Below are 12,717 nucleotides of genomic sequence, written 5' to 3' on the forward strand. Positions count from 1 at the left end.
AAAATCAATATAAAAAATTACACTGTAGAATTGCATTTAAACATTCTTGAAATAATAAAATAAGAGCAAGTCAAGAGAGAATAGTATTTGCCAGGATGGGTAAGGGATAATATCAAAGTGACTATATCTATAAAAGAGCAAGATAAGGGATCTTTGTAGGGATGGAAATGGTTTCTCCCCACTTAGAGTAAAATTTAGAATTTTTCCAGGCCTGAAGACTGATGTTATATGCCCATGATTCCCTCAGCCACTCATTTATTGCAACCTTCACCTTCTTCTCTCTTCTTTTGGTTCATGTTGTTCTTTCTTTGAACATACAAAACTTGTTTCAGACTCAGGGTATTCTCACTTGGTGTTCTTTCAGTGAGTTTTATAAAATATACATATAAACTATTCAGCACACAAAGCTATATTTGACCTGTGTAAGCTAATTAGTACATGCTTGTTGACAGACTGTATCAATTTTTCCATTCAATTTCCTTAAAAATTCTCATTAATGACTAACCCTAAGAGTCCTTGAATCCATTAATTATAAAATTAACTTTAAAAATGTCTTTGGGCTTTGAGAGTAGTTTTTAACAAGAAACAAAGTTTTGTCTTGTCTTATTTTCTGAAAGACTTTGGAGAACTAAATATAGAAATTATTAATGTTTCAGCCAAAGTTATGTATTAATTCTTACAAATAGAGTCAAAACGGCAAGATGATTCACTTTATTTCTTAAACCATACTGACTTTTTAATTTTTTTTTTTTTTAAGATCTGAGGGGTTTTGCATAAGTTCATGAGGGAAAGGGAGTCTCTGATCTTCTTCTTCAGTTTGCTTATTAAATGTTCATTTGTTTACTTTAGCTCATAGAAAGCTCTGTAAAGAAAGATATGGCTTGTTGAGTTGCTTATAATTTTGCTTAAAATTATTATAATTTCCTTCCAATGTTTTGCCTTTAGATCAAAACATTTGCTAGTGACAGAGCAAATGACAGAGTTTTTCACAATATTGGAATTACAAAATTAACTAAAACACTTATAATTTACATTCCTCCTCAAAAATTTTAGTCTGAATGCCAACTAGGAACTTGTTTATCTAACTTATTCCTTGTACCCATTTTTGATTTGTTGTGTATCCAGCTTAATCTGGTTCAATAACACATTAAACTACCTATTTTGTGCACTAGATCGCATATCTTTTATAATATTCTTTCTCCTTTGGAAAGGAAATACTGCCCTTATTCTTTAAAAAAAATATTGAAGTATAGTTGATTTACAATGTTGTATTACTTTCAGGTGTACAACAAAAGTGCATCACTTATACATATACAAATATCCACTCATTTGTAGGTTATTTTCCCATACAGACTATTGACTAGAGTTCCCTGAGCTATACAATAGGATCTTATTAGTTATCTATCTTATATATAGTAATGTGTATATCTCAAACTCAATCTTCCAATTTACCTCTCCCCTCCCATCCTCTGGTAACTATAAGTTTGTTTTCTACATCTGTGACTCTCCTTCTGTTTTATAACTAAGTTTGTTTGTAATTTTTTTTTTTTTAGATTCCACACATAAGCCATATGTGTCTGTCTTACTTCACTCAACATGATAATCTCTATGTCCACCCATGCTGCTGCAAATTACATTATTTTGTTCTTTATTATAGCTGAGTAATATTCCATTGTATATTTGATGGACATTTAGGCTGCTTCTGTGTCCAGGCTATCGTAAAATGTGCTACAGTGAACACTAGGATACATGTATCTTTTCAAATTATGGTTTTCTCCAGGTATCTGCCTAAGGGTGGGATTGCCATGTCATATGGTACTTTTATTTTTAGCTTTTTAAGGGAATTCTGTTCTGTTCACCATAGTGGCTGTACCAATTTGGATTCCCAACAAGAGTGTAAGAGGGTTCCCTTTTCTCCACATTCTTTCCGACATTTATTGTTTGCATCAACAAAACGGCCATTTTGATGATGGCCATTCTGACAGGTATCTCTTGACTTCCCACTTTTGCATTCCAATCCCCTATGATGAATAGGACATCTTTTTTTGATGTTAGTTCTAGAAAATCTTGTAGGTCTTCATAAAACTGTTCAGCTTCAGCTTCTTCAGCATTATTGGTTGGGGCACAGATTTGGATTACTGTGATGTTGAATGATTTGCCTTGGAAATGAACTGAGATCATTCTATTGTTTTTGAGATTGCGCCCAAGTACTGCATTTCAGACTCTTTTGTTAAGTCTTTCTATGAGAATTACTCCATTTCTTCTAAGGGATTCTTGCCCATAGAAGTAAATATAATGGTTATCTGAATTCAATTCTCCCATTCCCATCCATCCTAAAATATTGATATATACTCTTGCCATCTCCTGCTTGACCACATCTGATTTACCTTGATCCATGGACTTAACATTCCAGATTTCTATACTATATTGTTCTTGACAACATCAGACTTTACTTTCACAACCAGAAACATCCACAACTGGACATTGTTTCCACTTTGGCTTAGCCTCTTCATTCTGGAGCTATTTCTCCACTCTTCTCCAGTGTATGTTGGATACCTACCAACATGGGGGGTTCATCTTTCAGTGTCCTATCTTTTTGCTTTTTCTTACTGTTCATGGGATTCTCAAGGCAAGAGTACTGAAGTGGTTTGCCATTCCTTCTTCAGTGGATCATGTTTGGTGGGAGATGATACCTCATTGTAGCTTTAATTTGAATTTCTAATGATTAGTGATGCTGAGTGTATTTCCATGTGTTTTCTGCCCAACTGTATGTTTTCCTTGAAGAAATATCTATTTAGATCTTTGACCCAATTTTCAATTCAATTTTTGGCTATTGAGCTGTATGATCTGTTTGTATATTTTGGTGATGAATCCCTTCCCAGTTGGTTTGTTTGCAACACCCTCATTCTTTTGTTGTTTCTCAATATCATGGCCAAGAGTATTTTCATTGTTAATACTGCAAGAGTTTTGTTTTGTTTTTTAAAGAATTCTCCTTGAAAATCAAAGGCAAATTTACAAATCATAAGATTGAAAAGAAATATGGTTCTATTTCAATTTCTTGTTTAATAGAAATTGGAACATTTGCTAGAATATGTAGTAACTTGCCCCAAATCACATAACTATTTAGTTGATAGGCTTAGATGATTTTTTTTTTTGACTTACAGCTTATTGATCCTTCTACTATGTCAACATGATTCTAATTTATTATATTTATGTAAATATATTCATGAGTTGTTGTTAGCACTAAGTCGTGTCCAACTCTTGGCAACCCCATGGACTGTAGCCCACGAGGCTTCTCTGTCCATGGGATTTCCCAGGTAAGAATACTGGAGTGGGTAGCCATTTCCTTCTCCAGAGAATCTTCCTGATTCAGGGATTGAACCCACATCTTCTGCTTGACTGGTGGATTCTTTACCACTGAGCCACCTGGGAAATCCATTATGTGTTAATATGTTATAATTGGGCTTCCCTGGTGGCTCAGAGGTTAAAGCGTCTGCCTGCATCTGCCTGCAGTGCGGGAGACGTGGGTTCGATCTCTGGGTCAGGAAGATCCCCTGGAGAAGGAAATGGCAACCCACTCCAGTATTCTTGCCCGGAGAATCCCATGGATGGAAGAGCCTGGTGGTCTACTGTCCACGGGGTCGTGAACAGTTGGACATGACTGAGCGACTTCACTTCACTTAACTTCACACTTCATGTTATAATTATTAGTTTCATATCACTCTTATTCATTTTTCTTTTTTTTTGCTCTGTAGATGTCACTAATGTAAAAGCTCAGATGTGAATTTCATTGAGAGCATTTTCTTGTACTTCATTGTTGTGCAATTTATCTCCTTGTTGTGGTCATGCTGTGATAAAGGAATGGATTTGTAATCCCCTACCCCAATTTTGTGATTTGGAGATTTCACACATTTAATATAAAATTTATTAAAATATTTATTAGTAGCACACACACACACACACACACACACACAAAGATTTTGGGGAGAGCAAGGCAGCCTCCCAAGCAGGTCTGACAATGGTTTGAGAGGACAGGGAAAAAAGGCTGACTTTGTTTATACTGTGTTTTGGAAAGAAGCTTGGCTGAGGATTCCTAACTTCACTTGGGCTAGGGCTTTCTTAGTTTGAAATTAATACCAGATAGAGTAAGATGTGCCAAGATATAAGGCAGAAATGAAAGATGGGGGGAGGGTATGGAAGCTAGAAAGCAGTTAGCAATGAAACATCAGATGGGATCACATCCTTTATTAAACTTCTGATTGTATTCTTTATAGTTATTAATATTATGGTACTAGATGTTCAATATTTAACATAACAGTATTTAATGGGTATTTTAATAAGGTATCAAAAAGTAAATTAGGCTACAAAGGATGAAACTCAGTGGTTATTCAGTATATCAGTTGTCTATGCAAAATAATTGCTAATGTATTTTTTCATGTGACAGGTTATTATATATACTGTATATTTAAGCATAGTTTATATTTTTAAACCTTTGAATACCTCCATTGTAGATATTAGCTAATATTTTTTCTTGATTTCTAAATACTTTATTGTCAAACAATAAAATGATGCCATTAATATTAAAAACAATTCCCATATTAAAATGACTATTTTAAATTTGGTATATATTCTTTTTTCCTACAGATCAGGAGCTTTATTATAGAAGAACAAGGAACAAAAACTTCATATTCTTGTCAATTTGCCTTGTCTCCAAGACAATGAGTTGTTATTGCTAGTGTGTTAAATCTAAAAGAACAAAAAGCAAAATTTCCTGATAGCACTTAGGAGCGGCCACATAAATAACTACTGTGTTAAGCTAAGATCTTGTCCCTTAATTAAAAACTTTTAAGAGTTCATATTCTTATTAGGTTTTCTAGAGTCTGATAAACATGCTAAACCTGCTTTCCTTAAGATTCTGCAATTTTATAAGGCTTAGAGGTCCTACCTGTGGTCTTGTCAGCACAGGTTACTTTCCAAGGGTGACTAGTCTAAGATTAAAAATGAGAACAGAAAATGAACAATAGATTTAGAAAAATGAGCACAGATAGAAAGTCTCTCAGTCACTAGGCTGATCATGGTAATCTCTTTTGAACTGCTAAGTTAAGTCGAGGTAACTATAAATTCTCACAAAGCATAAATATCAAATGATAACCTACCTAATGTTACCTCTAAATTAAACAGAATCAGAGGACAGCAGATGACCAAGAACCAGAGAATCAATATACATTTTAAAAGTGATGTTAATCTTAGAGAGTATGTTCTGAGATCCCAGGTGTATAATGGCTGAAAAATAAGTAGGCACAATATACTGAGTCTGAGACAACAAATATCTCCTTTCTACAGTGATGACAGATATCACTACGGTTTTTTCCTTTGAAAGCATAATTTGGCAGCTCATCAGTAAATGATCTGCAGTGAGGTAAATGTTTTGAAAAGGACCAAAGTAAAGCAGGATATATAAGATCCGGTATAGGAAGGTGGAGGGTAGAGATGATTCATTTGTGTCATTAAGAAATTAAGCTGAAACTTGAAGGGATAGAGGGGATTAGCTGTACACCTATGTGGAGAAAGGGCCCCCGGTAAGAGTAAACAACCAGTTCAACATCTCTGATGTTGGAATGTGGATTGGTGTTTTAGAGGACTATTAGAAGGCCCTACAGTGGAGCATTTTAAATGTCTGGGATAGTAACAGAGGAAAGGCAGAAAGGAGTGGGAGAAAGTATCATGGAGGGAATTATGGGCCATTAATGGAATTTATTCTTACAGAAATGGAGAGGTGGTTCTAGTGGTAAAGAACTCTCCTGGCAATGCAGGAGACACAGGCTCGATCCGTGGGTTAGGAAGATCCCTTGGAGGAGGGCGTGGCAACCCACTCCAGTCATCTTGCCTAGAGAATCCCATGGACAGAGGAACCTGATGGGCTGCATTCCATGGGTCGCACAGAGTTGGGCAGAACTGAAGCGACTTAGAAGCACATTCTTAAAGAAATGGGGATGCACTGCAGGATATAGAGTAGAGGACTGACATGCTATTATGTTGAATTTTAAAGCATTATTTTAATTGCTTTGTAATATACTATACAAAGTGTTGGTAATATACTATAGGGAAACAAGGGCAGAGACAGGGAAAATTGATGAGATGTTAATGCTTAAATCTATAGGAGCCATAATGCTGATTGGATAGGAGGTCAGCACCAGAGGGGCGGAGAAGTGGTGAGATCCTACAGAACTTTGGAGTTGGAGCCAGTGGGCCCTATCGGGATTTCTTGATTCTTTAGATGTGGTATGTGAACAACTGAACTGAAAGCATAGATTTAAGGTTTTGCATTGAGCAACTGAGGGATTGAAATTTCCAAAAACTGAGATGAGTAAGACAGTAGATGGAACACATTTGAGAGAAGAATATCCATAATTCAGTTTTTGATAATATTAAGTTTAAGTCACCTACTGGTTATCTATTAGACATCAAATTGGACATGACTAAAAGGTAGTGTTATATATGGATCTAAAGTTTGGGGAAGAGGTCAGGGCTGAAAATATAAATTTAGGGTTCATCAGCATAGAGCTGTAAATGCAGATAGAGAACAGAAGAGAAATTCCCTTATTAGGGAGACAAAATACCAGAAAAGGAGTCTTAGAAGGAGTGGTCAGCTAAATAGGGGAAAACAAAGAGGGTATGGAGTCTTGGAATCCTAATAAAGAAAATGTTTCACAGAAACAGAAGTAATCAATTCTGTCAAAAGTCAATGATACTTCAAATACAATGAAGACTGAGAATTTACCCTTGCATTTGGCAATGTGAAAGCAATTGATGACCTTGACAAGAAAAGTGACCTTGACCAGAGCCACTTTTCTATACATTACCTCATTTAATCTTTTTACCAATTGTTATTGGTAATTCAACTTAAACTCCAGTGGCTTAAGGTTTCTGTTTTGTTTGTTTTTTTTTTCAAGGCTACAGAGTGATTAAATGATTAAGCATCAATTTAATCCAGACCTGTGTGCTCCTAAAGCATATACTTTTCTCTTATGCCAAAATCTCTCAGAAAAGTAGCAAAGTATTTTATATCTCATTTTTCCCAAATACATTTTTTATAATACATTGGTTGTCAACACTTGGCTTAAAGCCAAACAATGATGAAACAATAAAATCAGCAAGGATTTACTAAGAAATTGAAAAGTATCTTGTAGTCTCTCTCCAGACAGCATAAACTCCCCTGGCCTTACTCTGGAAAGTAAATACTTACAGTCTTAACCTAATTACATGTAAAATGAAGATAACTAGAATTTGTCAGAGCATTATTCATTAGTAGAATTCAGTGTAACTATCTACTTTAGTGTAACTAGGAAACAATTTGCATGGATATATTGTCATATATATTCAGTCACTATCAATTTTTATATAAAACACTATAATGACCCAAATTTCAATTTTATTTCTCTTTATTTTTGTAGTGTCTTTCTATTTTAAGAAAAACTTAAAAAATATTGACCTTTTCAAGCTGGAGTAGAAATTTATAAATATGAAATTGTAGATACTAATGCTTTAGAGTTCCAGGATGTGTAAGAGAATGGTTTTGTAGTAAAGTGCCTGAGTGCTCTGTTATACCTACCAGTAGGCATTATCTGATTTTTTTTCTTTTAAATTATAAAATGCCACTACTCTCTTACATTAGGCAAAGGTGGAAATTATTCTCTACAGAAAGCAGAATGATGTTACTTTTGATGGCACTTCACCTACTTGCTTATATTCACCAAGGGATACAGTGTTCTTTCCTGACAATTTTTCCAAACTTGTATTGCAGAAAATCAGTTTTATGTATATGCCATGTAATAGAGCCCCTTCAGATGTTCTAGAAACATGTAAGGGTAAAAATTTTGTAAGATACAAAATCAAGCAATTGTGCTTTTTGGAATTTACCCTATGAGTTGAAAACTTATGGCCACATACACACACAAAAAAAACTGCACATGAATAATTATAGCAGCTTTATCCATAATTGCCCAAGCTTGAAAATAACCAAAGTATCCTTTGGTAGGTGAATGGATACATAAACCATGATACATCCATAAAATAGGATACTATTCAAGTGCTAAAAACAAATGAGTTATCAAGTCATGAAAAACATGGAGAAACCCTAAATGCATATTATTAAGTGAAAGAAACCAAACTGGAAAGGCTACATACTGGATGACTCCAACTATATAATGTTCTATAAAAGGCAAAGCTATGATGGAAATAAAAAGATCAATTGTTGCTGGGAACTAGAGAAGAGGGAGAAATGGAAAGGCAGAACACTGAGGATTTTTAGGGCAGTGAAACTATTCTGTACGATATACTGTAATACTGGATATATTTCCTTATACATTTGTCAAAATCATAGAATATACAACATCAAAAATGACCCCAAATTTACACTAGAGATTTGGGGTAATTAAAAAAAAGTCAAAAAACAAGGCAGTTGTTGTAAGTTAATTTTCTCATAGCTGTCTTTCAAAGAATAATTATGAATTTTCTTTGAAGATTTGAATGCACTTAGGCTGGTCCATACAAGATCTAGACTTAAAAGTGAGTTAAAATTTCTTTATAATCATTCCTTCTCCTCTCCCATCAATAATAAATCTATTTTTAAACTTTTTTATTGACTAGTGTGAGCCATATGAAATAGCCTGTCAGTGAGTACAATTATATCTATGAAACATTTAGGTTAAGATATAGAGAAATTGAAATATAGTTGATTTATAATATTGTGCCAGTTTTAGGTATTCAGAAAAATGATTCAGTTACATGTATATGTATATATGTTTTCAGGTTATTTTCCATTATAAGTTATTACTAGATATTGAATGTAGCTCCCTGTTATATACAGTAAATTATTATTGCTTATCAATTTTATGTATAGTAGTTAGTGCCTGTTAATCTCAGAGAGCTAATTTATCCCTTTCCTTTTTCTCTTTTTCCTTTGATCACCATAAGTCTGTTTTCTATGCCTGTGAGATTGTTTCTGTTTTGAATACAGATTCATTTATGTCACACACAAGTGATGTCATATATTTGTCTTTCTCTGGCTGACTTCACTTAGTATAATATTCTCTAGGTTTACACATGTTGATTCAAGTGACAATATTCCATTCTTTTTATGACTGACAACTATTACATTGTATATATAGATCACAATTTTTTGCCGGTCCTATGTTTATGGACACTGGAGTTGTTCCCATGTCTTGCCTATGGTAAATTGTGTTGTTACTACTGTTTTCCTAACCTTAAAGTTTAAATGCTTGAACCTATAAACACACCATATGTAGGGAAATCTTTATATTTTCGTATTTTCATTTGATCTTTAAAGGTGCTGGTGCAAAATGTTTTTACCAAGTTCTAGAAGGTCCTTCATGAAGTAGATGTAGGTTCGATCCCTGGGTCGGAAAGATCTCCTGCAGAAGGGCATGGCAACCCACTCCAGGATTCTCGCCTGGAGAATCGCATGGACAGAGGAGCCTGGTGAGCTACAGTCCACAGGGTTGCAAAGAGTCAGACACTACTGAAGTGACTTAGCACAACACAGCACAGAAGGTCCTTCAGGATCTGGTAGTTGGATATTAGTTACCATAACTTTTATTGAGTCTGTATATATCACAACCAAGATGTGAATGAATTAATTTAATCCTCTCAATTAATTAAATCCTCTCAAAAAAGTACAAATATGTAGGTGCTCTTATTGTGTCCACCTTGCATACGAGGATATCATGTCACAAAAATGTTATTTTCCCAACATTATACTCTATAATCTGACAAAGCTGGGCTTTCCCCCCAAGCAGTCTATCTCCTCAAGTTGTGACTACTAATCAATACTGTCTCACGTGACCTACACTTTTATCTTGTTATCTGAGTCATAACTAGCCACAATGGCCTCTATGCTCTTTCTGATATATTTCTAGCAACCTTAGTGTTGGAGGCTTTGCTTTCACTATTTGCCTTAGGCCTTGACCACTTCTTTTCAGATTTGAACATGACTGGCACAATTATATCCTTTAAGAATTCTCTTTGAATTTCATGTTTCTCTTGACCACTTACCTCAAGTAACACACTTCCCCATCCTAGATCCTAGATCCAAGTTGGACACATAAATATCTGTTAAATGAATGCATATTTATTATATAAGTAAATAAACAGTATGAAAGAAAATCAGAGCACCGTTGGCATTAGTCGTTCTTTAAAAATATCAGATGTGACAATACTTAAAAGAAACATCCTAATTTGGAGGAGAAGGTGAAATATGTTATATGGCTTTAGCAGGAGGGATACCATGAAAATTAGCTCAGTTTGAAAAAAAAAAAAAAAAGTAAACATTAGTCCCAGAAGTGGGAAATTGACTGCAGATTTTCAGCCTTTGATTGGTCAAATTAGATTTTATCAGGAGAGGTGAGAGGATATGTTAGAAGGTAAAGTCATTGAGGAGGAATTTGGGGAAGAGCTGAAGTGATAGGGATATGTGGAGATCACCATGGAAAATTCTAAGTCCTTCATTGTCTCTCATAGTCCTTTACTTGATCCTCAGGGAAAGTGAGTCTCATTATGTGACCTCTATCTTTATTTACTCAGTTCTCTAACTCTACACCTCTCATATCTATGAAGAGACAACTCTTCATGGGTTTGTCTTTCTTTTGTATATCTTACAACTCTGGTGTTGAAGGCATTTGTTCCAAACAATCTTTCAAACAATGTTTGTGCAGAAAACAGCATGGAAAGAAAGGCATAGTATTTCCTTTTGGGGCAAAGAAAAAACAAGCTTCTTTACCACCCATTTCTAAAGGATGAGGACTCCTTAATATGATGTTTCTTTTCCTGTAGTGGAACTGTTAATTGTGCAGACTTCCATCTGATTCCATCTGCCCTGATCTCATGGGACTTAAGGCAAGAGGAGCTAACTCAAATATCCTGGTATACAGTCTACTGCTAGTGCTTTGAGTAATAAACTCTCCTTTCTTCCTGATCGAGGAGTTTTCATTTTCTGCTATCATTTTCTTGACACTGTGACAGGCTAACTTGTAAGCTTATAAATAAGGTAAAGTCTCAAACCCTTCAAAATTCTTGAAAGCATTGGTTGCAGTCTTAGATTCTTTAGTGATGACTTCCACCACAGCATCCCATGAATTTTGCCTTTTTGTTTTTAAATGATTTAAGTGAGTAGATCCACATATACATTTACAATTCTATAACCCACAGATTATCTATAGGAGGTCAGAATGTGGGGAGGAAAATTTTGTATAAGTGTAGGACAATCATTGAGGTATCGCTCTTTGGGGAAAGGAACAAAATAGCAGTTTAAGATATTGCAATGATAGAAATAGGCATGAGTGAAAAGAGAAGTATTTCATAGGAGGTCCTTTTAGAAGCATAACAATAGTATATGTTTTTAGTCAAAAGTAAATCACTATGAACAAAGCTAGTGGAGGTGATGGAATTCCAGTTGAGCTATTTCAAATCATGAAAAATGATGCTGTGAAAGTGCTGCATTCCATATGCCAGCAAATTTGGAAAACTCAGCAGTGGCCACAGGACTGGAAAAGGTCAGTTTCATTCCAATCCCAAAGAAAGGCAATGCCAAAGAATGCTCAAACTACCGCACAACTGCACTCATCTCACACACTAGTAAAGTGGTGCTTAAAATTCTCCAAGCCAGGCTTCAGCAATGCATGAAGTGTGAACTTCCAGATGTTCAAGCTGGTTTCAGAAAAGGCAGAGGAACCAGAGATCAAATTGCCAACATCCACTGGATCATCGAAAAAGCAAGAAAAACATCTCTTTCTGCTTTATTGACTATGCCAAAGCCTTTGACTGTGTGGATCACACAGTCCACATAAACTGTGGAAAATTCTGAAAGAGGTGGGAATACCAGAGCACCTGACCTGCCTCTTAAGAAATCTGTATGCAGGTCAGGAAGCAACAGTTAGAACTGGACATGGAACAACAGACTGGTTCCAAATAAGAAAAGGAGTATATCAGGGCTGTGTATTGTCACCCTACTTATTTAACTTATATGCAGAGTACATCATAAGAAATGCTGGGCTGGAGGAAGCACAAGCTGGAATCAGGATTTCTGGGAGAAATATCAATAACCTCAGATATGCAGAGGACACCACCCTTATAGCAGAAAGTGAAGAAGAACTAAAAAGCCTCTTGATGAAAGTGAAAGAGGAGAGTGAAAAAGTTGGCTTAAAGCTCAACATTCAGAAAACTAAGATCATGGCATCCAGTCCCATCACTTCATGGCAAATAGATGGGGAAACAGTGGAAACAACGGCTGACTTTATTTTTCTGGGTTCCAAAATCACTGCAGATGGTGATTGCAGTCATGAAATTAAAAGACGCTTCCTTCTTGGAAAGAAAGTTATGACCAACCTAGACATATTAAAAATTGGAGACATTACTTTGCCAACAAAGGTCCATCTAGTCAAGGCTATTGTTTTTCCAGTAGTCATGTATGGATGTGAGACTATAAAGAAAGCTAAACGCAGAGGAATTGATGCTTTTGAACTGTGGTGTTGGAGAAGACTCTTGAGAGTCCCTTGGACTGCAAGGAGATCCAACCAGTCCATCCTAAAGGAGGTCAGTCCTGGGTATTCATTGGAAGAACTGATGTTAAAGCTGAAACTCCAGTACTTTGGCCACCTCATGCAAAGAGTTGACTCATTGGAAAGACCCTGATGCTGGGAA

This window comes from Dama dama, chromosome 15, assembly GCF_033118175.1.
Source record: "Dama dama isolate Ldn47 chromosome 15, ASM3311817v1, whole genome shotgun sequence".
Taxonomy (NCBI): Eukaryota; Metazoa; Chordata; class Mammalia; order Artiodactyla; family Cervidae; genus Dama; species Dama dama.